The 21,552-nt window shown below is 45.1% G+C and overlaps 1 protein-coding gene across 8 annotated transcripts in view; it reads left to right on the top strand.

Annotated features, from left to right (window-relative positions):
• The window catches only part of Traf3 (TNF receptor associated factor 3), a 120,292-nt gene that overhangs the window by 59,792 nt on the left and 38,948 nt on the right, over nucleotides 1–21,552 (top strand). For 7 of the 8 annotated variants that reach the window (XM_069997518.1, XM_069997520.1, XM_069997522.1 and 4 more), the window contains one exon: nucleotides 8,632–8,752. The gene's annotated coding sequence lies outside the window, so the exon portion shown is untranslated. Of the gene's footprint in view, nucleotides 1–7,909; nucleotides 8,404–8,631; nucleotides 8,753–21,552 lie in introns of those variants that run through there. The other variant, XM_069997521.1, reaches the window with a different exon arrangement.

Below are 21,552 nucleotides of genomic sequence, written 5' to 3'. Positions count from 1 at the left end.
TCTTGTACTACATATTCTTTTTGTTTTGTTTTGTGTCAGTACTGGGGCTTGAACTAAGGACTTAGGTGCTATTCTTTATGTTTTTTTCACTCAAGACTAACATTCTTACCACTTGGCCCACAGCTCTACTTCCAACATTTTGGTGGTTAATTGGAGGTCTGAGTCTTATGAACTTTCTGGAAAGCCCAGGCTGGTTTTAAAACGTGTTCCTCAGGGGCTGGGAAGGTGGCTCAGTGGTAGAGTGCTTACCTTGTATGCACAAGGCCCTAGGTTCAATTCCTCAGCACCACATAAGCAGAAAGAGCCAGAACTGGTAGAGCACTAGCCCTGAGCTGAAGACCTGAGGTATAGCCCCCAGGCCCAGAGCTCAAGCCCCACGACCGACAAAAAACAAAACAAAACAGATTTCATAGATCTCAGCCTCTTGAGTAGTTAGGATTACAGATATAAGCAACTGGCATCCTCTCTCTCTCTCTCTCTCTCTCTCTCTCTCTCTCTCTCTCTCTCTCTCTCTCTCTCTCTCTCTCTCTCTCTCTATCTCTATCTCTATCTCTATCTCTATCTCTGCCAGTCCTAGGGCTTGAACTCAGGCCTGGACAGTGTCCCTGAGCTTCTTTTGCTCAAGGCTAGCACTCTACCACTTGAGTCACAGCGCCACTTCTGGCTTTTTCTGTTTACATGGTACTAAGGAATCGAACCCAGAGCTTCATGCATGCTAGGCAGCAACCACTCTACCTCTAAGCCACCTTCCCTTTCCAGCCCCATCATCTCTTATACTACATGTTCTGATGTGGGATTTTCACAAATAGATGGAGTTCCTGTTCCTCTTTTGTGAACCTAGGGTGGGAATAACCCTGTCACGGGAAAGAGTCTCTGGGTAACTTCTGAGCTAGGTCTTGAATGAGGCACCGGTTTTGCTTGGCTTCTCTTTTCGGGATATTTGCTGTAGGGAGATCTAGTTGCCATGTGGAGGAAGTTCATCTAGCCCACATGGAAAGACCATGTGGCAAGGCCTGCAGTTCAGCAGCCACCCAGCCAGCAGTTGAGTGAATGGTCCTTCAAGTGACTGTAGCTTTATGTTTTTCAGTCAAGGCACTGAAGCAGACTGACCATCATCCTCTCTATTCTGTCCAGATCTCTGAACCACAAGTCCAGGGACATAACAAGCGTGGGTTCCTGTGCTACATTTTGGGGCCATTTGTTCTATAGCCTAGTTCCTAAAATTCTTAGTGTTTCATTCATGGATATTAGATGATGGAGTTTTCGTTTTAACATTGCTATGTTAAGAGATTAAAACATGAGGAGTTTGTACTCTTTTGATAATCACGCATTTAAAAAATAAATGTTTTAAGCCAGATGTCCATGGCTCATACATGTACTGGAAACTTTTATCTTCAGTAGTGGTAGAGTGCTAGCCTTGAGCAAAATAAAAACCTTAAGGAAGCTGGGCGCCGGGGGCTCACGCCTGTAATCCTAGCTACTCAGGAGGCTGAGATTTGAGGATCGTGGCTCAAAGCTAGTCTAGGCAGGAAAGTCCATGAGACTCATCTCCAATTAACACCAGAAAACAGGAAGTAGTGTTGTGGCTCAAGTGGAAGAGTTCTCACCTTGAGCTGAAGAGCTGAGGGACAGCGCCCAGGCCCAGAGTTCAAGTCCCATGACAGACCAAAAAAAAAAAAAAAGAAGAAAACAAATGTTTTTGATAACTGAGTAATTTGCATATCAAACTCGACCTATTAGTCAGGTTACTCATTCACATTGTGCAGCATCACTACCAGTTCATTTAGAATATTTTCACTGACCTGAAATGATGGACTATTAATTTATTATGTGGCCAAAAATGAAAGATTAGGATCACTATACATTATGTATAATTGTAAACCTACATGTCTTGAGCCCTCTAGCATGAATTCAGGTCTAAGATGGAAATTGGTAAACTGAAGGTTTTTGTTAGCTTTGGCTGCAGCATTTCTGAAACATTGGTTACATGCATTATGGGTTCATGTTTAGGCTTAGGTAGATATGAACTTTAAACTAGGTTTTTGCTGGTAAAGATGTGAGGAAAAAAGAGGAACTCTTTTACACTGTTGGAAATGTAAAGTAGTCTGGGCCTTATGGAAATCAGTATTCAAGTTCCTTGGCAAATAGAAGTAACTACCCTATGATCCTGCTGTGCCACTCCTGGGCTTATATCCAAAGGAATCAAAGTTAGTATGTCAAAGCCAAGCTATAGGATTAGCCTATGTTATGAATTATATATACAATGTAGTATTATTTAGCCATGAAGAAGAATGAAGGTACACCATTTATGGGAAAAATGGATAGAACTGGAGAGAATCATGTTAAGGGAAATAAGTCAGACTCAGAAAGACAAATATAGAATGTTGGGTGCTCGTGGCTCACGGTTGTCATCCTAGCTACTCAGGAGGCTGAGATCTGAGATTGTGGTTTGAAGCCAGCTCAGGCAGAAAAGTGCCCCTGAGATTTATCTCCAGTTAACCACCCAAAAACCAGAAGTGGCACTGTTGCTCAAGTGCCCAGGTTCTGAGTTCAAGCCCCACAACTGACAGAACAAAAGAAAGAAGGAAGGAAGGTGGGAAGGAGGGAGGGGGAGAGAAAGAGAAAGGGAGAAAGACAAATATAGGATGTTTTCTTTCATATCTGGAATCTAGATCCAAAAACAAACAAAAAGATATGAACATACAAGGGACACTATTTGGAGTGGTAAATATATTATATTGAAAACCATTATTTGTTTGAAAAAAAACCCAAACATCCAGGTTTTCATGGTGGAGGGGGAGGGGATATCATGGGAATGTGATTGGCAGAGGCTGTGCTGTAGGCAGAAAGAACATCTCTAGCATATCTCCCATCAGGAGAATGGAGCACAGGGCTTTTGATGCACATTGGCTGAGTTCAAGTGTGTAACATGTCTACCCACTCTTCCCTTGCCATATATTCATGTACTTAACACTTTCGCCAGCCTTCCCATGGGCACATGGGCACTCTTTCGTGCCTACTCATGTACATACAGAGGTGATACTGTGGGCAGAAGCAATGGCAGGGTCCTACTTCTGGACCAGGACGGCACATTTTCTGTGTAAAGGGCCAGATGGTAAATGTTTGTGGGCAGTTCTGTATCTCTGCATTATGAGGCAGGCTCTAATATTAGAAGCATGTTATATACCAGAAATGAATGCAATAGCATAATCTCATTAAAATGGTTCTTTGGCTTAGAAAAAGAAAAATTACATTAGTTGAAAGAGGACAGTATCTTGATTTATCAAGAAAAAGCTGATAGTCAATTAAAAATGACAATTTGGCCTAGTGCCAACAGCTCACGCCTATAATCCTAGCTTCTCAGGAAACTAGCATCTGCAATTAAGCACCAAAGAGCTAGAAGTGGAATTATGGCTCAAATGGCTCAAGTGCTAGCCTTGAGCAAAAACACAGAGATAGTGCCCAGGCCCTGAGTTCAAGCCCCAGGACCAGCACAAAAAAATGTGGAGGGTGTAGCTAGAGTGGTAAGAATGCCAATTTGAGCAGCAGAAAAAGCCAGGCAAGAGTGCTAGCCCCTGAATTCAATTCCCAAGGTTTGAAAAACAGGTAGTAGGATTTAAGCAAATTGTTTACATGATGTGAGAAACTTTAGTATAATCACGTAGTATCTTCCTCAAAGTCAGAAATGGCTTTGGTTCCATGAAGCGTGCTCTACAGTCAGCTGTAAGGTGATGGTGAACTTCCTGCATTGTCCAAAGCAAAGAGCAAGTAGGCCATGCCAGTGCCAAAACCCAAAACAACGAGAAAAGATGGTTTTAACATGGGACATGCACATCTATTAAACAGCGATATTTAAGTGTAAGTGTGTGTGTGTGTGTGTGCGCGCGCGCGTGTGCGCGCTCTGGTTCTGGAGCTCAAACTCTGGCCTTAGGTGCTATCCTGTAACTTTTTTTATTTTGCTCAAGGTTAGCACTCTACCACTTGGGCCACAGTGTCACTTCTGGCTTTTTCTGTGATTAATTGGAGATAAGACGCTCATGGACTTTCCTGCCTGGGCTGGCTTTGAACTGCAATTCTCAGATCTCAGGCTCCTGAGTATCTAGGATTGCAGGTGTGAGCCACCAGCACCTGGCGATATTTGGGAATTTTGAGGTATGTATTTTGCATCTGGGTATAGTGTAGTGTTTGAATTTATAGGTCTTTGCTGTGACTGATACCTTGGTCAGTCACCATGAAAGGAGTACTGATCCTTGAGGACCTAGGTTTCAGTCTTGGGCTTTGGGCAAATTAGTAAATATCATCTTAGTCACTCAGCAGTTGTTTTAAAATCATTGAGAAGCATACAGAGCAAATTTGAGGTGATGGTGTGTTTGCTGATTCTTACAGCACAATTCGTTGGCATGCTTTTGTTGATGTGGTCACTGTCCAAACCAGATGGAGTAAAGAACATAGACTCCAAGGAGTGAATCTTTGTGTTGCAGCTTCCTAGTTTCTCTAATGGACCAAGAAAAAAAGAAAAGTTTCTGGGCATCGGTGGCTCACACCTGTAATCCTAGCTGAGTCCTCAGGAAGCTAAGATCTAAGGATCATGGTTCAAAGCTAGCCCAGGCAGGAAAGTCTGTGAGACTCTTCAATAAACCACCAGGAAACCGGAAGTGGCACTGTGGCTCAAGTGATAGAGCACTATAGCTTTGAGCTGAAGAGCTGAGGGACAGCGCCCAGGCCCAGAGTTCAAGCCCTATAACCGACAAAAGAAAAAATATTCATAGTTGTAAGGAATAAATTAATAAAGCTACAGCTTATGAAATACTTTCTCTGTGTTAGTTTTATTCTGAGTGCTGAGGATGTGAACCTGAATGAGACCCTGTCTGTCAGAAAGTTAGCTGGGTTGGAGAGAGAAGGCAGGGTGAGCACAGGCTTAGTTAACAGTAGTGTGAAGGGTGTCCTCACCGGGCCGGGGCTGGAGGAGATGAGGCCAGTTTCACTGGGTAGGAAGAGTTCCAGAAAAGGTTAATTCCACAGTCAGGAAGTGTCTGTTCTGTGTGCTGGTACCTGGCTAGATGCTGGGCCATGTATCTCTTGAGCACAATCCTTGCTCTACAGATGCATGCACTTGAGTAAAACCCAGAGTCTCATGGCAAACAGTAGATAATGTCACAACTAGAACACTAGAGTGGAGCCCAGAGGATAGTGTTTGACAGACAGTTCAAGAGTAAACCCAGAGCCGGGCGCTGGTGGCTCACGTCTGTAATCCTAGCTATTCAGGAGGCTGAGATCTGAGGATCACAGTTCAAAGCCAGCCCAGGCATGAAAGTCCATGAGACTCTTATCTCCAGTAAACCACTCAGAAAACTGGAAGTGGTGCTGTGGCTCAAGTGGTAGATCACTGGCTTTGAGCTGAAGAGCTGAGGGACAGTGCCCAGGCCCAGAGTTCAAGCCCCACAACTGACAAAAAAAAAAAAAAAAAAGTAAACCCACATGAAGACAGTCAGGGTGAGGTGGAGCCACTGTGTGGGATAGACCCACATTCAAAGGCCAGGTTGAGGAGCAGTTGTGTTTTTGTGAATTTCAATGGACATCTGACAGCTAAATGGAGTACCATGAGTTCTAGACAATGCTTTCATAAAGTTATAACTTTAATTTCATTATCTTTGTTTTTCCACTAAATTTATTCCTATAAAAAACTTTTTAGTTAAGAAGAAAATTGCTGGTACCAGTAGCTCACAGCCGTAATCCTCATTACTCAAGAAGCAGACTTAAAGGCTTGTGATTCAAAGCCAGCCTGGGCGGAAGAGGCCGTGAGGATGCCATCTCCAAAATAATCAGTAAAGGCAGAGTTGACGGTGCGGCTCAGGCTTTGCAGAGTGCCATACAAGAAGGCTGAACAGACACAGGCCTGAGTTCAAACCCTGGTTCCAGCCAAAAAGAAGAAAACTTTTGGGCTGGGCATGATGTTACATGCCTGTAATCCTAATACTTGGACTGGCTAAAGCAGGAAGGTCTGAGCTTTGAATCTAGTCTGGACCACACAGAAACAAGCTGGGCTTAAGCCTGTAACTGTAGCTATTCCGGAGCCTGAGATCTGAGGATCGCGGTTCAAAGCCAGCTTATGCAGGAAAGTCCATGAGACTCTTATCTCCAATTTACCATCAAAAAAATAAAATAAAAAAGTAGAGCTGTGGCTCAAAAGTGGTAGAGTGTTAACCTTGAGCAAAAGAGCTTAAGGACGCTGGGCACTGGTGGCTCAGGCCTGTAATACTAGCTACTCAGGAGGCTGAGATCTGAGGATCACGGTTCAAAGCCAGCCTGGGCAGGAGAGACCATGAGACTCTTATCTCCAATAAACCACCAGAAAACCGGAAGTGGCGCTGTAGCTCAAGTGGTAGAGCGCTCGCCTTGAGCTGAAGAGCTGAGGGACAGTGCCCAGGCCCAGAGTTCAAGCCCCACGACCGACCAAAAAAAAAAAAAAAAGAGCTCAAGGACAGTGCCCAGGTCTTGAGTTCAAGTCCTAGGACTGGCGCGCACGCGCACGCACACACACACACGCGCACACACACACACACACACACACACACAATGCATTTGTAGTAGGACTGGCACACACTTGGGAAAATGTAACTTATTAAATGCAACATAAGAAATAAAAATTTTTCCTTATAACCATTAAAAACATTTAGCTTAAGAGCTGGGCATGGCAGTGCCCCGACACCTTGGAGGCTGAGACAGTAAAATTGAGAGTTGGGGGCAGCTTGGGCTACATAGTGAGTTGCAGGGTAGTGTGCTCTGTTTAGTGAGATCATAGTCCCCCAATTTTCTTTTTAGGTTGACAGACGTGCAAATGAAGAAATACTGGGAATGTGTGTATGCATACGTGTCCATGTTGTATTACCTTCATTGATCTAGGTAGTGTTCCTTGAGTTCAAGATTAAAGATTGTATTTTAAATATATCATTGTATCTTTCTGAAAAAATTTAAATGATTTGCTGACAATCCAGCTAGAAAACTTGCAACAGGTTGGCTGGAGATGCTCCAGTTGGTAAGGTTCTTCCTCTTCTACCTTTTTCTCCAAATTTGCGCTGACTTACAGCAAACTCTACTCACAGGTGGCACGTTGCAGCGTCAGCTCAGACTTTGGTTCTTTGGGGAAGAATGTCCTAATGTGGAAAGTAGAATTTTCATTCATACTGACCTGGGTTTTGTAGTCTCAGAAGGCAGCCACCTCTGGCCAGGGAACTCGTGATAACAGGACCCTTGTGACAGGCTTTCCTGGGCTCAGCCTGCCATTAGTCTCTAGAAGCTGGTGGGCTCCCAGTGAGAAGTTACACCTGGTGAAAAATCAGGGTGCAGGGCTGGAAAGGTGGCTCAGTGGTAGAGCACTTGCCTTGCATGTATGAGGCCCTGGGTTCCATTCCTCAGCACCACATATGCAAAAAGAAAAAAGCCAGAAGTGGCGCTGTGGCTCAAGTGGTAGAGTGCTAGCCTTGAGCTGAAGAGCTGAGGGACAGCGCCCAGGCCCAGAGTTCAGGCCCCACAACTGGACCCCCCCCCCCAAAAAAAAAATTAAATCTCCATAGAAGTAATTGTCAGATGTAAAGTCTTATATTGCTCAATGGATACACAGAAAGGAACAAAGAATATATACCAAATGATTCTACTGATAGAAAATTCTGAAGCAAATAAAAAAACCCAGTGCATGTAGCACTGGTCAGCTGTGTGATTAATCTGTAAGAAAACTGAGGAAAGCTTAAGAAGTAGTTTTTTAGAGGTAAAAGGGTTAGATGAGAGAGGCACACAGCCTTTCGAGAATACCCTGTGGCCCAGCCTTGGTGGTAACTGCTCTATAACAGCATAATGATGCTGTAATTGCTATGTTTTTCTGTAGCATGTAATATTTCCTGGTAAAAGGGGATTTAGGAGGAAAAATGATTCAGATTTTGTAGTACAAACTCTTTTCAAAAAAGAATGGAAGCTGGGCGCCGGTGTCTCATGCCTGTAATCCTAGCTACTGAGGAGGCTAAGATCTGAGGATCGCAGTTCAAAGCCAGCCCGAGCAAGGAAAGTCCGTGAGACTCTTATCTCCAATAAACCACCAGAAAACCGGAAGTGGCACTGTGGCTCAAGCGATAGAGTACTCGCCTTGAGCTGAAGAGCTGAGGGACAGCGCCCAAGCCCAGAGTTCAAGCCCCATGACTGACCACAAAAAAAAAAAAGAATGGAAAAGCTGGGCACCAATGGCTGGCACCTCACCTATAATCTTTGCTACTCAGGAGGCTAAGATCTGAGGATGGAGTTGAAAGCCAGCTGCTGGAGCAGGCATGTCTGTGAGACTGTTTTCTCCAATTAATCACTAAAAGCTAAATAGAGTGTTGCTCAATTGGCAAAGCACCATCCTTGGCAAAAAAGGTAAGTGACAATGTGTAGGCCCTGTCACTTCAAGCCCTACTACCAGCACAAAATAAAGAAAAAAGAATGTAGAAAACATACAATATGTGTGCATATAGAGTGGTTGAAAACAAACATTACTTTATAGAAATGTATACTTGTGAAAATCTGTTTTTAAAATTTTTAGTTTTACTGAAAAAAAAACTTAATTCATCTAAGAGATGACCAAGAACTACTCTTATTTTCCAGGTAAGGGACACCACTCCAGTTGAAGAGGGGCAAGATTTCACAGCTGTGCTTCTTGCTTGTGGAGACTCAGTTCCTCCTTGATCACTCTTCCCTAGATCTCCGTGGAGCCTATGACACACAGGTAATGCTACATAGGTTCCATTTTTCAGCTCATTTTTTTATTGTGTGCTTTGCATAAAAATAATCTAATTCCAAATACTTATACTCATTTTTTGGTTTTAGCAATTTCCTTCTTCAGATGTTTTGAGAATCTTCTGCAGATGTGGCACTGTGTTTTGGGTTGTATCTGACCTTACTTCTTAACTACTTTAACCCTACATTAAGTTTTAAGAATAGCAGACAGGACCCCTATGATACAGGAATGACTTAGTGAGTTTGGACATTAGAGTAATGCTTTATATCCTGTCTCAGAGACCCAATCCCCTCTGAAGAAGGGTGCTTTTTTGATTTGTGAACTGTTTGCTTGTTAATCGTCATTCTATAAGAATTTGAAAGGGAACAAAGTATTTTGTGTTTTAAGCTCTACTTGTGATTAGGTGGCATTTTTACTTGAAATTAGAAGCCTTCATATGTAGAACATTAAGATGAATATTAAAGAATTATGAAATATTTGCATCAAAAGTGGCATTTCATATATAGCTACTTTTTATTAAATTTATTTTCTGTTACCTTTAAATAGTTGTACAAAGGAGTTTTATTTAGTTCAAGTAAATTTGAGTAAAATGCATCTTGAGCTTTTTTTTTTTTTTTTCCTCCCAGTCATGGGACTTGAACATCGGAGCCTGGGCACTGTCTCAGAGCTCTTAAGCTCAAGGCTAGCATTCTACCACTTTAAGCCACAGTGCCACTTCTGGTTTTCTCATGGTTTATTGGAGATAAGAGGCCGGATGCTGGTGGCTCACGCCTGTAATCCTAGCTACTCAAGGAGACTGAAATCTGAGGATGGTAGTTCAAAACCAGCCTGGCAGGAAGGTCCTTGAGACTAATATCTCCAGTTAACCACCAGAAAACTGGAAGTGGTGCTGTGGCTCAAAGTGGTAGAGTGCTAGCTTTGAGCAAAAGTGCTCAGGAACAGTGCCCAGGCCCAGAGTTCAAGCCCTATGACCAACAAAAGGGAGAAGAAAAGTTTCACAGCTTTTCCTGCCAGAACTGGCTTCGAACTGCAATTCTCAGATCTCAGCCTCCTGAGTAACTAGGATTATAGGTGTGAGCCAATGGCACCCAGCCTTGAGTTTTTTTTTTTTTTTTTTTTTTGGGTCCAGTTGTGGGGCCTGAACTCTGGGCCTGGGCGCTGTCCCTCAGCTCTTCAGCTCAAGGTGTTAGCACTCTACCACTTGAGCCACAGTGCCACTTCTGGCTTTTTTCTTTTTGCTTATGTGGCGCTGAGGAATTGAACCCAGGGCCTCAGGCATGCAAGGCAAGCGCTTTACCACTGAGCTACCTTCCCAGCCCAGCCTTGAGATATTTTTGATAAGTTGAAAATTTTTATTTATAATTGCAGTATCATCATACTACCAGTTTTCCCAAGCACAGTCCCATTTTTGTTCCTGTTGTTGCTTAGAGGCAGGGTCTACACAGTTGGATGCTGATTCCCTTGAGTTTCTTAGTCATTACAATCCTCCTTCCTACCCTTTTTGTCTTTGAGTTTGTTTCTTGGAATGTCCAGGCTGTTTATCCTTTAGTCAGAGATTTCCCACTCTAACTTTGGTGGTTTGCACTGAGCATGTGCTCTGCCTGGGTATGTCCTGTGGCAGGTGGGTGGACCCAGAGCCCTCAGGACAGGCTCCTGGAGCACTGGCCCATGTCTTCCTCAGGAGGCTGCAAGTCTGCTCCTAGTGCTCAGTGTCTGGACTCATGGTCATTAGAGGGCACAAAATGGTGTTCTATTTTGTCACTTTTCCTTATCATGGAAATGCTTTCCATTATTATTACCCAGTTTTTACTTCACTGGATATTTGGTTACCTCTAAGGGACAATTCAAACAGAAAGTACAGGATACATAAGTACCTGATTCTTCATTTGTGTCAATTATCAACCAAATGGATCTGTGCTACTCCAGAATGGCCAGTGAGGGTGTTGATTATCATTAAATTGAATTGCAGTGTATGTTACAGTTCATCCCAGTTAATCTTAAAGTGTTCAACTTGTGCTGCTTCAAGCCAGCCGACTGCTTGAGTTTCCTGTTTCCTTTATATCCCCGTCAGCTTAATGTTCCATATTCCTGTACCTTTTCTGCCCAAGACTGAAATGGCCTGTTTCTCTAAACAACTCTCATTTCCTGCTGTCCAGGCCTTTTGGGAGGACGGCTGTCAGGGCCGCAACACCCTTGCACTTGGCAAGACTCTCGCCACAGCCAGGAGAGGAACAGATCTGCAAACTGTAAGGGCCAAGCAAGTGTTCAGAATTTAAAATCCACAAACACACACTTTTCTACAGTGCAGGGCCTCATGATTCTTGTTTTCTTAGAGATTGTAAGACCAGGCTTTATCCTGTGGTAAATCAAGCTCTTTTCCAGTTGTTGGCCTGTGTGGTTTGATTGTTGTTTCTCTCCCTCACTCCCTTTTAACAGGCTTTTCATAAAGTGGTTGGAGTTGTCTAGTTTCCTCTCTTCCCCCTCTCCCCCCATCCTCATGTTGGCCAGGGTCCCACAGTGGAACGTTTGGCATAGGATTCATGAAGGGAGTGATTGTGTTGAAATGTTTGCATAAAGATGGGTTCCAGAAGATGTCTTTATCATCAGACACTCCTGCGTGTTTCTGGATTAACTTCTGCCGCTTTAGTATTGACATCACTTGCATGACACTTCTCATTTCCCCGCTGGGCTTGATGTGGAGCTTGTTTTCCTTCTGTGTGATGTTTTGTCTTTTCCTGCTGGTGAGAGCCATTTTCTTTATCTATGTTTCCCTTTTTTGGTTTTCCCCGGGCTTTCCAGTTCTAAGAACATCCTTCTGTCAGCAAATGTACTTTTGTTTCCAGTTTCTAAGCACTGGAATTAAAGTGAGGCCCAACTTAAATCACAGGCAAGCATGACTACACCGTTACAGAGCTGGGTGCGTTGTGTGAATAGCCAGGGCTTCTAGAGCAGCTAACTGGAAAATAAATTCTGATACTTCCTCAGAAAATTGGAGATGTCTTTCATTGAGTAAAATAAAACCTTAAAATACAGTGAATTCATACCTAAAAATAAAGCAAATAGTGGTTAATGGAGAAACAATTTTGCTTGAAGGAAACTGCAGAATCAGTTTTAGTGGCTCACACCTGTAATCCTAGCTACTCAGGAGGCTGAGATCTGAGAATCGCAGTTTAAAGCCCTCCTGGGCTTTAGATAAAGCCCATGAGACTCTTTTCCCCAGTAAACTAGCAGTCTTCATGAGATTCTTATTTCCAATTAATCACCCAAAAACTTGAAGTAGTGCTGTGGCTTAAGTGGTAGATCACTAGCCTTGAGCACAAAGAGGATCAGGAACAGAACCCAAGCCCTGAGTTCAAGCCCCACAATGGACTCCCCCCCCCCAAAAAAAAAAAAAAAGAATAAAAGAATATCAGATGTGCTGGGCACTGGTGGCTCACGCCTGTAATCCTAGCTACTCAGGAGGCTGAGATCTGAGGATTGTGGTTCAAAGCCAGCCCTGGCAGGAAAGTCCATGAGACTCTTTTTTTTTTTTGGGGGGGGGGGTCCGGTCATGGGGCTTGAACTCTGGGCCTGGGCGCTGACCCTCAGCTCTTCAGCTCAAGGCTAGCACTCTACCACTTGAGCCACAGTGCCACTTCCAGCTTTTTTCTTTTTGCTTATGTGGTGCTGAGGAATCGAACCCAGGGCCTCATGCATGCAAGGCAAGTGCTCTACCACTGAGCCACGCTCCCAGCCCTCCATGAGACTCTTATCTCCCATAAACCACTAGAAAACCAGAAGTGGCACTGTGGCTCAAGTGGTAGAGCGCTCACCTTGTGCTGAAGAGCTGAGGGACAGCACCCAGGCCCAGAGTTCAAGCCCCCCGACAGACCAAAAAAATAAAAAAAGAATAGCAGATGTGGCTGGGTGCCCGTGGCTCATGCCTGTAATCCTAGGTATTCAGGAGACTGAAATGTGAGGATCATGGTTTGAGCCCTGGCAGAAAAGTTCATTATACTTATCTCCAATTAACCACCAGAAAACCAGAAGTGGTGTTGTCACTCAAAAGTGGTAGGCCTTGATCGAAAAAGCTCAGGGACAGCACCCAAGTTCAAACCCCATAACCCTGCCCACCACACCCACTCTCCCCCCCGCCCCCCCCAAAAAAAGCCAAATGAGGCAAGGACAGCAGCTTCTTGGCAGTTTTGAATAAGGCTACTTGGGAGCGTGTGCACAGGCTCTTGTGTGAATGTTGCTTTCATGGTCCCTTGGTAAAGTATGTAAAGTAGAATTGCTGGGTCATGAGGAACTGTATAACTTAAGGACCTGCTAGACTGTGTTCCTCAGCATTTGCGCTGCTATTACACTTCACACATTATGTAATGTGTGAAGATTACAGTTTCTCCATATTTTCGGCAGCACTTGTAGTTGTTCTTTTTCTGTGTGTGTGCTGGTTTTGAGACTTGAACTCAGGGCCTTGGTCCTGTCTGTACCTGAGCTTTTTGCTCAAGTCTAGTACTCTAACCCTTGAGCCAGAAGGCACTTCCGTATTTTTGGTGAAGGTGAGAGTCTCACCGATTTTTCCTGCCTGGGCTGGCTTTGAACCGCAATCCTCAGATCTCAGTTTCCTGAGTAGCTAGGATTATAAGCATGAGCCACCAGCGCCTGGCAGTAAGTTTTCTGTTGTTGTTGTTGTTTTGTTTTTTGTTTTAACAGTATTTTTAGTTGAATTAAAATTTATATAATAATTTATGTTATATAAAGTTTATTCTTTTGGAGTGTGACCTCTGTCTCACAGGTGCTAGGAAGGTGCTCTACTGACGAGCCATACCTCTGGCCTTTTTTTACCCTATCTTTTGAAATAGTCTCGCTTTTTTATCCAGGTAGGCTTGGAACCAATCTCAGCTTCCCGTGTAGCTGGGCTATCAGCCATGTTCTACCACACCCAGCCGTGGGCCGAGGACTCTCAAGGAACTCTCAGCCTCCCCAGTAGGTAGGATCAAAATTGGGAGCCACCGGTGCCCAGCCTCAAATGCACTGTTGTAAATGAGTGGCCTGTGGTATATTCACAGTGTGGTGCAGCTACAGCCTCTCTCCCATTCTAACGTTCTCATCACCCCAAAAGGAAACCCTTTACCCTTTAAAAAGTCCCCACTATCCCCCCCTCAAGCACTGCCAACCACCAGTCAGCTTTGTCTCTGTACATTATTTATTCTGCACCTTTTATAGGAAGGGAGTCCTACCCTATGCCCTTTTGTTTTGTTCTATTTTGAGACGGGGTCTCTGTCATCCAGGCTGGACTCAAGATTCTCCTGCTTCAACCACCTGAGTACTAGGATTACAGGTGTGCATCACTGGCACCTGGCTTAAAATTAACATGACCTTTTGTATCTGGTATATTTTACTTAGCCTGATATTTTCTTTTTCTTTTTTCTTTTTGTGGTCAGTCGTGGGGCCTGAACTCTGGGCCTGGGCACTGTCCCTCAGCTCTTCAGCTCAAGGCCAGTGCTCTACCACTTGAGCCACAGTGCCTCTTCCAGCTTTTTCTGCTTATATGGTGCTGAGGAATTGAACCTACTAAGCCACCTTCCCAGCCCCTAGCCTGATATTTTCAAGGTTCATCCACATTGTTATATGAATCAGAACTTCTTTACAAAAAGACATTCAGGTTTACTTGTGTTATTTGTAGTTAAGAAAATAAATCTAAATGTTCAAGAATAAAACACAGCTAAGTAAATTAGGCAGTAAGATGGGCTATTACTAAGGTTCAGGGTTGTGGGTTCTTTGTTTTGTTTTTATTTTGAGATTGGCTCTCTGTGTAGCCCAGGCTGGCTGGAGCATGGACTCTTTTCCCAAGTGCTGATATTACAGGTGGACATTTTCAAGCTAGGCTGACAATGAGTTGACTGATGGCTGGCAACTCCTAGGTAACTTCAGGTGGAGGCTGGTCATTGGAAAACCCCGTACAGAATTAAGAGAGTTGGACATTATATCCCTACCCCTAATTTTTCAGGGAGGAGAAAAAGGCTGGAGGTTAGGTTAGTCACTGATGGCAGGTGATTCAATAACCATGCAGATGCAATGAAGCCTCAATTTAAACAAAAGAACTGGTTTTAGAGCTAGCTTTCAGATGGCTGAGCTTGAGGTTTACGGAGAGGGCTCCTGTCCTCTCATTTGTCCTCTCAGCCGCTGTGATGCACTTCTTTTTTTTGTTTTTTTTGTTTTTTGTTTTGCCAGTCATGGTGCCTGAACTCTGGGTCTGGGCACTGTCCCTCAGCTCTTCAGCTCAAGGCTAGCGCTCTACCACTTGAGCCACAGCACCACTTCCAGCTTTTTTTGCTTATGTGGTACTGAGGAATCGAACCCAGGGCCTCATGCATGCAAGGCAAGCACTCTACCACTGAGCCACCTTCCCAGCCCCCTGTGATGCACTTCTTAACAAACCACTGTGTTTCCCAGAAAATGAACCTAACCTAAAGAAAGGTTATGAGGATTTGGTTTTTTTTTTTTTTTTTTTTTTGCTGGTCCTGGGTTTGAACTCAGGGCCTGAGGACTGTCTCTGAGCTTTTTTTAATTCAAGGCTAGCATTCTACCACTTGAGACACAGTGCCACTTCTGGCTTTAATTTTTGTGTGTGTGTGTGGTTAATTGGAGTCAAAGAGTCTCATGGACTTTCCAGCCTGGACTAGCCTTGAACCATGATCTTCAGATCTCAGCCTCCTGAGTAGCTGGCATGAGCCAGTGGAACCTGGCAGAACCCCAGGTTACATCCAGTCGGAAAGATGGATTAAACTACTTGGGGCTTGTGATTAACATCTGAAAAGGGACAGTCTTGGGGACTGAGTCCTGAACTATCTCAGTGTCAGAAGACATGGAGTTCAGTGCCGTCCGTACTGATAGGAGTGTGTGTTGCTGTCTGTCCATGCGGAGCCCTGTGGCATTCCCCCATGAAGCTGGTCATTTGTACAGCCTGCCCACCAGCAGTTCTGCGCGCCTAAGGTATGGAGTCGAGGTAGGACTGGCACACGCTTTCTGTAAAGGGCAAGAGGAACATACCTTAGGCTTTGTGGAGCACTGGTGCTCTTCATCACATCTTATTTTCTCTTTTACTTTTTTTTAAACCTTTTTAACCCTTACAAAATGGAGCTAGATATGATGACTCTAATCCTAGTACTTGGGAGGCTAATATAGGAGCATCTTAAGTCCAAAGTCAGCCCAGGTTTTAAATGAGATCCTGTTTCAAAACACACACACACACACACACACACACACACACACACACACACACACACACACACACACACACACACACACACTCTCTCTCTCTCTCTCTCTCTCTCTCTCTCTCTCTCTCTCTCTCTCTCTCTCTCTTTGTAGTCTATGTTGGGAGAATGGAAAAGGAATAGGCCAGACTCGGCAAGAACTTGCTTTTTGAGGAAAAGCGAGGGGCACTGACCTTTCCGTGAGTTTGGTGGTTGTGCAAGGGACTGGATTTTGGGGTTGGCTTATATAGGGCTTACAAGGAAGCAGAGAATAAAAAATGGGCTGAGGTCTCCTTGGGATCAAGGGCGATGTCCTTGGCCAGGCCCACAATGGAAGCTGGGTATGGGGTCGTTGTCTCCTGGGGGCCAAACTTGGAAGGACCTGCCTGTGGATAAGCATGTGAGCACACAGCTTCGTGCTTTTCTTGTCCCTGGGGAATAAGGCAGGACTCAGTCCTTCAGTCTAAGCTGATGCTACCAGGCTGTTGGCTTGATTTGATCCAAATGAATGTAGTTACATTGTTCTAAGGCCATTTGCCCTAGAAAAATTGTCCAAGTACCCCAAGAAATGTGTCAGGATGTGCAGAATAAACTGTTCAAAACCTGGAGACAGCCATAAATGTAGCAGCAAACATAAGTAGACATGGACGCAAGTGTATGATGCTGTGGACACAAGTTTATAATGCTAAGCAGAAGACCACATGTGTAGGATAGTTGAAACGCAGAATAGGCAAAAAAAAAAAAGTGTATTGCTTAAGAAGAAATATGCTAGCAGAATCATAAGCAGGAGGTTCAGGTGATGTTTACCTTTGAAGAACAGCAGAGCATGGGCTGAGGCACACAGGTGCTGCCTGAAGTGCCCACTTCACCTGCAACACGAATATTGCACATAATTGCTTGTGTCGGGGATTGTCGAATTTATTTTTTGAAGTGTAAGGAAAGATTTCATCAGAGAGGATCTAGAACCTACCTCCTGCCCTCTTCCAAACAGTATTTTCTACAGCAGAGCTTGGCAGAGTCAAATCCCCCTGGAGGTGATAGAAACAGGCATTTAGGCAGTTACTGGCTGATGACTAGCAGTGCAGCCATTAACACCTGAGGAGAAAGCCCAGGAACATAGCCTTCTGCTGTGTAACAGCAGGGAGTCTCACACTGAATGTACACCTAGGCAGGAAAGTCCGTGAGACTCTTATCTCCAACAAAGACTAGACTCAGAAAAAGCCAGAAGTGGTGCTGTGGCTCAAGTGCCAAGCACTAGCCTTGACACAAAGAGGCTTAGGGACAGTGCCCAGGCCCTGGACCAGAAAAAAAGTATTTGCTTAGCCAGGCACTGGTGGCTCACACCTGTAATCTTAGCAACTCAGGAGGTGAGATCTGAGGATCGCAATTCAAAGCCAGCCTAGGCAGGAAAGTCCCTGAGACTCTTATCTCCAATAATCCACCAAAAAACAAAACAAAACAAAAACAACAAAAAAATGGAGCTGGGGCTGGGAAGGTGGCTCAGTGGTAAAGTGCTTGCCTTGCATGCCTGAGGCCCTGGGTTCGATTCCTCAGCACCACATAAGCAAAAAGAAAAAAGCCGGAAGTGGCACTTTGGCCCAAGGGGTAGAGCGCTAGCCTTGAGCTGAAGAGCTGAGGGACAGCGCCCAGGCCCAGAGTTCAGGCCCCACGACCGGACCCGCCCCCCCCCCCCAAAAAAAAAAAAATGGAGCTATGGCTTAAGTAGTAAAGTGCTAGCCTTGAGCAAAAGTATCTCAGGGACAGTGCCCAGGCCTTGAGTTCAAACCCCAGGGATCAGCACAAAAAAAGAAAAAAAGAAAAAGAAAGAAAGAAAGAAAAGAATCTTTGTTTATATTGTAAATTGAAATATAATTAACATGTCTTAAAATTCACTCATTTAGAGTATACAAGATGGTGGTTTTTAGTCTTTTACAAACTAGTATAGTCATCACCACTAAGTGATTCCAGAATATTCTTTCTTTCTCAATAAGAAACCCCACACCTCTTAGCAGTTGCCTTTCCTGTTCCCTTCATCCCCATGCCTGCCGAGCACCAATTTGCCATGTGTGTCTGGCTTTAATGGTTTCTAATGGTGCTCGGGACTGTGTAGAGATGGATTCTAATGCTGTCTCCCTCAGGCTGGGTTAGGATTCAGCAGAGGAGAGCTGGTGCTGTTCCTATCCCAGCAGCCCTCTTTCCTCCTTCCTCAAGACTTTTCCCGACAGCAGCTGAGCTCAGGAAGGGCCCGTGTCAGGGGCCGGCTGGGGGCTGTAAGAAGCCCTTCATGACCCATCAACAGGGATGTCTTTGTGGGAGCTCTGTACTCTGGGCGAGTTACAACTACTTTCTTGGCTTTGGGCTTTCCTTTGCCATGTGGGTCAGGGCTGCTATGAGGCTTTTTTCATTGATGCCCTTGGAGTATCATTTGCATCTGTTCAGTTTTCTTCAGTATTCTGTGAAACAAAGACCTTGGGTTGTATTCTTCCCTTGCTTATATAGAGTATAGAGTATGACATGCTGCTACAACAGGAGCACACATCACATCACATTAGCCTGGTCCTTGCCCTTTCAGACTAGAAGTGTGAACTCACAGGGGCACAGGCGTAGGGACAAATGGTGAACAAATGCTGCAGTGGTGTTCATTAAACATTATGTTGAAAATGAACTATACCACTTGTGGATGTGACAGGAGGGAAAAACTGGGGGAGAGCGAGGGAAGAGGTGACACTGCCCCTAAGGAAACACACACATTACCTGACTTACGTAACTGTTATCCTCTGTACATCACCTTTATAATAACAATAAAAATGAGGAAACTGAATTCACCTTCCAAGGGCCAGTGTTTCTCATCACTTACTCTTTATTGAGCACATAGCCTCCTGGGCACTGTAGAGTAAAATATGAAATGGTTGTAAGTAGCTTCTAATCCTGGCAGGACTCCAAAAATTAGTTTTCCGTTCCAGGAGGAGTGAGTTTGTCAAGAAAGAATTTGGGCTGACTAGCTGGGATCTTGCCTTCCCACCTGTTCATTAACTCAGCAAATACATATTAAGCACTGAGTTCTTGGCAGCTTCTATTCTATGTACCTGGGCTTTGTTAGTCAGCAAAACAGATGGGAATTCGAGTCCTCAAAAGCTTACCTATGTTCTGCAAAAAAGGAGAGACACCTAGTGTGCCGTCCTCAAGGCCAGACATGCCGGATGGAGCCAGGAGGAGGGGACGCACCACAGAGGTGAGGCTCGCAGGGTGGGCTAGAGCATGGGCAGAGACACAGGGAAGGGGGTGGCAGGCAGGGGGCTCCTGGCTGGCCCTTCTGTCTGACAGCACTCAGCCGCCACCTTCATGAACCACATTCCAAAGGGTAGGGTTGGAAGAAGTTACTGACCTGTTGAGGTTTTCTTGAAAATCCATGTTTCATTAATCTGCCGGATGCTGCTGCTGGAGGTCATTTTCAGATACCATAGCCATGAAGCAAACAGTTCTTTTGGATTCCGAACCAGGCTCCGGGCAGAAGAAGCCTGTGCTGCACCCAGTCCATGCCCAGGCACCTGGGGTCTCCCCTGGGCCATCTGGGGGTGTGCGAGAGACCTTGGCACTGGCTGACAGCTTCATGTTTCATACTGTAGAAAGAAGGGTGAGACCTGCAGGTCTGAGAGACAGTAAATAGAAAGAATTCTCCCACCTCAGTTTTTTTTTTGGCAGGGTGGGGATGGGGGGGTCGGTCATGGGGCTTGAACTCTGGGCCCGGGCACTGTCCCTCAGCTCTTCAGCTCAAGGCGAGCGCTCTACCGCTTGAGCCACAGTGCCACTTCCGGTTTTCTGGTGGTTTATTGGAGATAAGAGTCTCATGGACTTTCCTGCCGGAGCTGGCTTTGAACCCTGATCCTCAGATCTCAGCCTCCTGAGTAGCTAGGATTACAGGTGTGAGCCTGTGGCGCCCAGCCCGCCTCAATTTTTAACAGTACTAGGGGTTTTCAACTCAGGGCCTCACCCTTGTTGTTCTAGCATTCTACCACTTGAGTCACACCCCCAGCCTCCATATTCTTGTTAAATAACAAACATAGATTGAACAGGAACGCAGTGTATACTTGGGGGAGATGGGGCTGTACTGGGGCTTGAACTTGGGGCCTTGGTGCTGTCTCTTAGCTTTTTTGCTTAAAGCTGGCACCTCTACTACTTGAACCATCGTTCCACTTCCAGGTTTTTTTTGGTGGTTTAATGGAGATTAGAATTAAATGGACCTTTTTGCTTGAGCTTTAAATTGCTGTCCTCAGATCTCAGCCTTCCTGATTGGCTAGGATTACAGTGCCTGGCAAGAGAGCTCATTTAGTTTTGAAAGAATCTTCTAAAGTCCCTTTAGTGAACAGATAGCATGGTGTGAGAAAAGGATGGAGGAGACAGAGATAGGAAGTAAATTGCATAGTGCAGAGGCCGGTGCGGGCATCTGAGCAAAGGATCTTCCTGAAGCCACCAAGTCCTGTCCATATTTGGTCACCATACTCTTCTTTACTGAAGCAAGTGTCAGAGTGGAGGTGACTGGGCCCAGAGACAGGAAGGTACGGGTGCCCACCCATTTGCTGGAGCCAACTAGCAGAGGCCACGTCAAAGAGGGGCAAAGAGCCTGGGCTGAAAAGCTGGCAGTATATGGCTTGATCCTGATTCTTTCTGTCCAGCATTTGAAATTTTTCATTATAAAAGTTCACACTTTGCCTGGTGCCGGTGGCTCACACCTGTAATCCTAGCTACTCAGGAGACTGAAATCTGAGGATCTCGGTTCAAAGCCAGCCTGGGCAAGAAAGTCTGTGAGACTCTTATCTCCAATGAACCACCAGAAAACTGGAATTGGCGCTGTGGCTCAAGTGGTAGAGCGTTAGCCTTGAGCTGAAGAGCTGAGGGACAGTGCCAAGGCCCACCCCCCCCAAAAAAATAGTACACACTTACTGAATAATATCCAGAAAATAAAGAGAAGCCATTATACCACCATTATCAATGGAGGTATAATTTTAATTAAATCTAATATTTCCTAAGGAAACTTACTTGACTGCTTTCTACCTTACACATTTTTTTTGGGGGGGGGGTCTGGTCGTGGGGCCTGAACTCTAGGCCTGGGCGCTGTACCTCAGCTCTTCAGCTCAGGCTAGCGCTTTACCACTGGAGCCACAGCGCCACTTCCGGCTTTTTTCTTTTTGCTTATGTGGTGCTGAGGAATTGAACCCAGGGCCTCAGGCATGCAAGGCAAGCGCTCTACCACTGAGCCACCTTCCCAGCCCCATCTACCTTACACATTTTTATTTACTTGACCTCGAGGCTCAGCTGACCGCTGTCCCAGCTGGGATCTTTGTGGCTTGTTTTAGGAGTGTCAGTTTGCTCATCAGTGGAACTTAGAGGTGGCAAGAAGACATCCTTGCAAAGAAACAGATCCTCAGGTACAGGACTCAAGCCTGTGCATGTGCCAGCCCCATCCCTGGCACCTCACTGCCTGTCTCAGCTTTGTACGGAGACCTCCACCCTGTGCTGCTCATGGTATGGTGTGATGGCACCCTGCAG

The sequence above is a fragment of the Dipodomys merriami genome, unplaced genomic scaffold (genome assembly GCF_024711535.1).
Source record: "Dipodomys merriami isolate MVZ:Mamm:240054 unplaced genomic scaffold, mDipMer1.0.p SCAF_50, whole genome shotgun sequence".
NCBI classification, from domain to species: domain Eukaryota; kingdom Metazoa; phylum Chordata; class Mammalia; order Rodentia; family Heteromyidae; genus Dipodomys; species Dipodomys merriami.
This window is presented reverse-complemented; position numbering and strand designations above follow the sequence as displayed.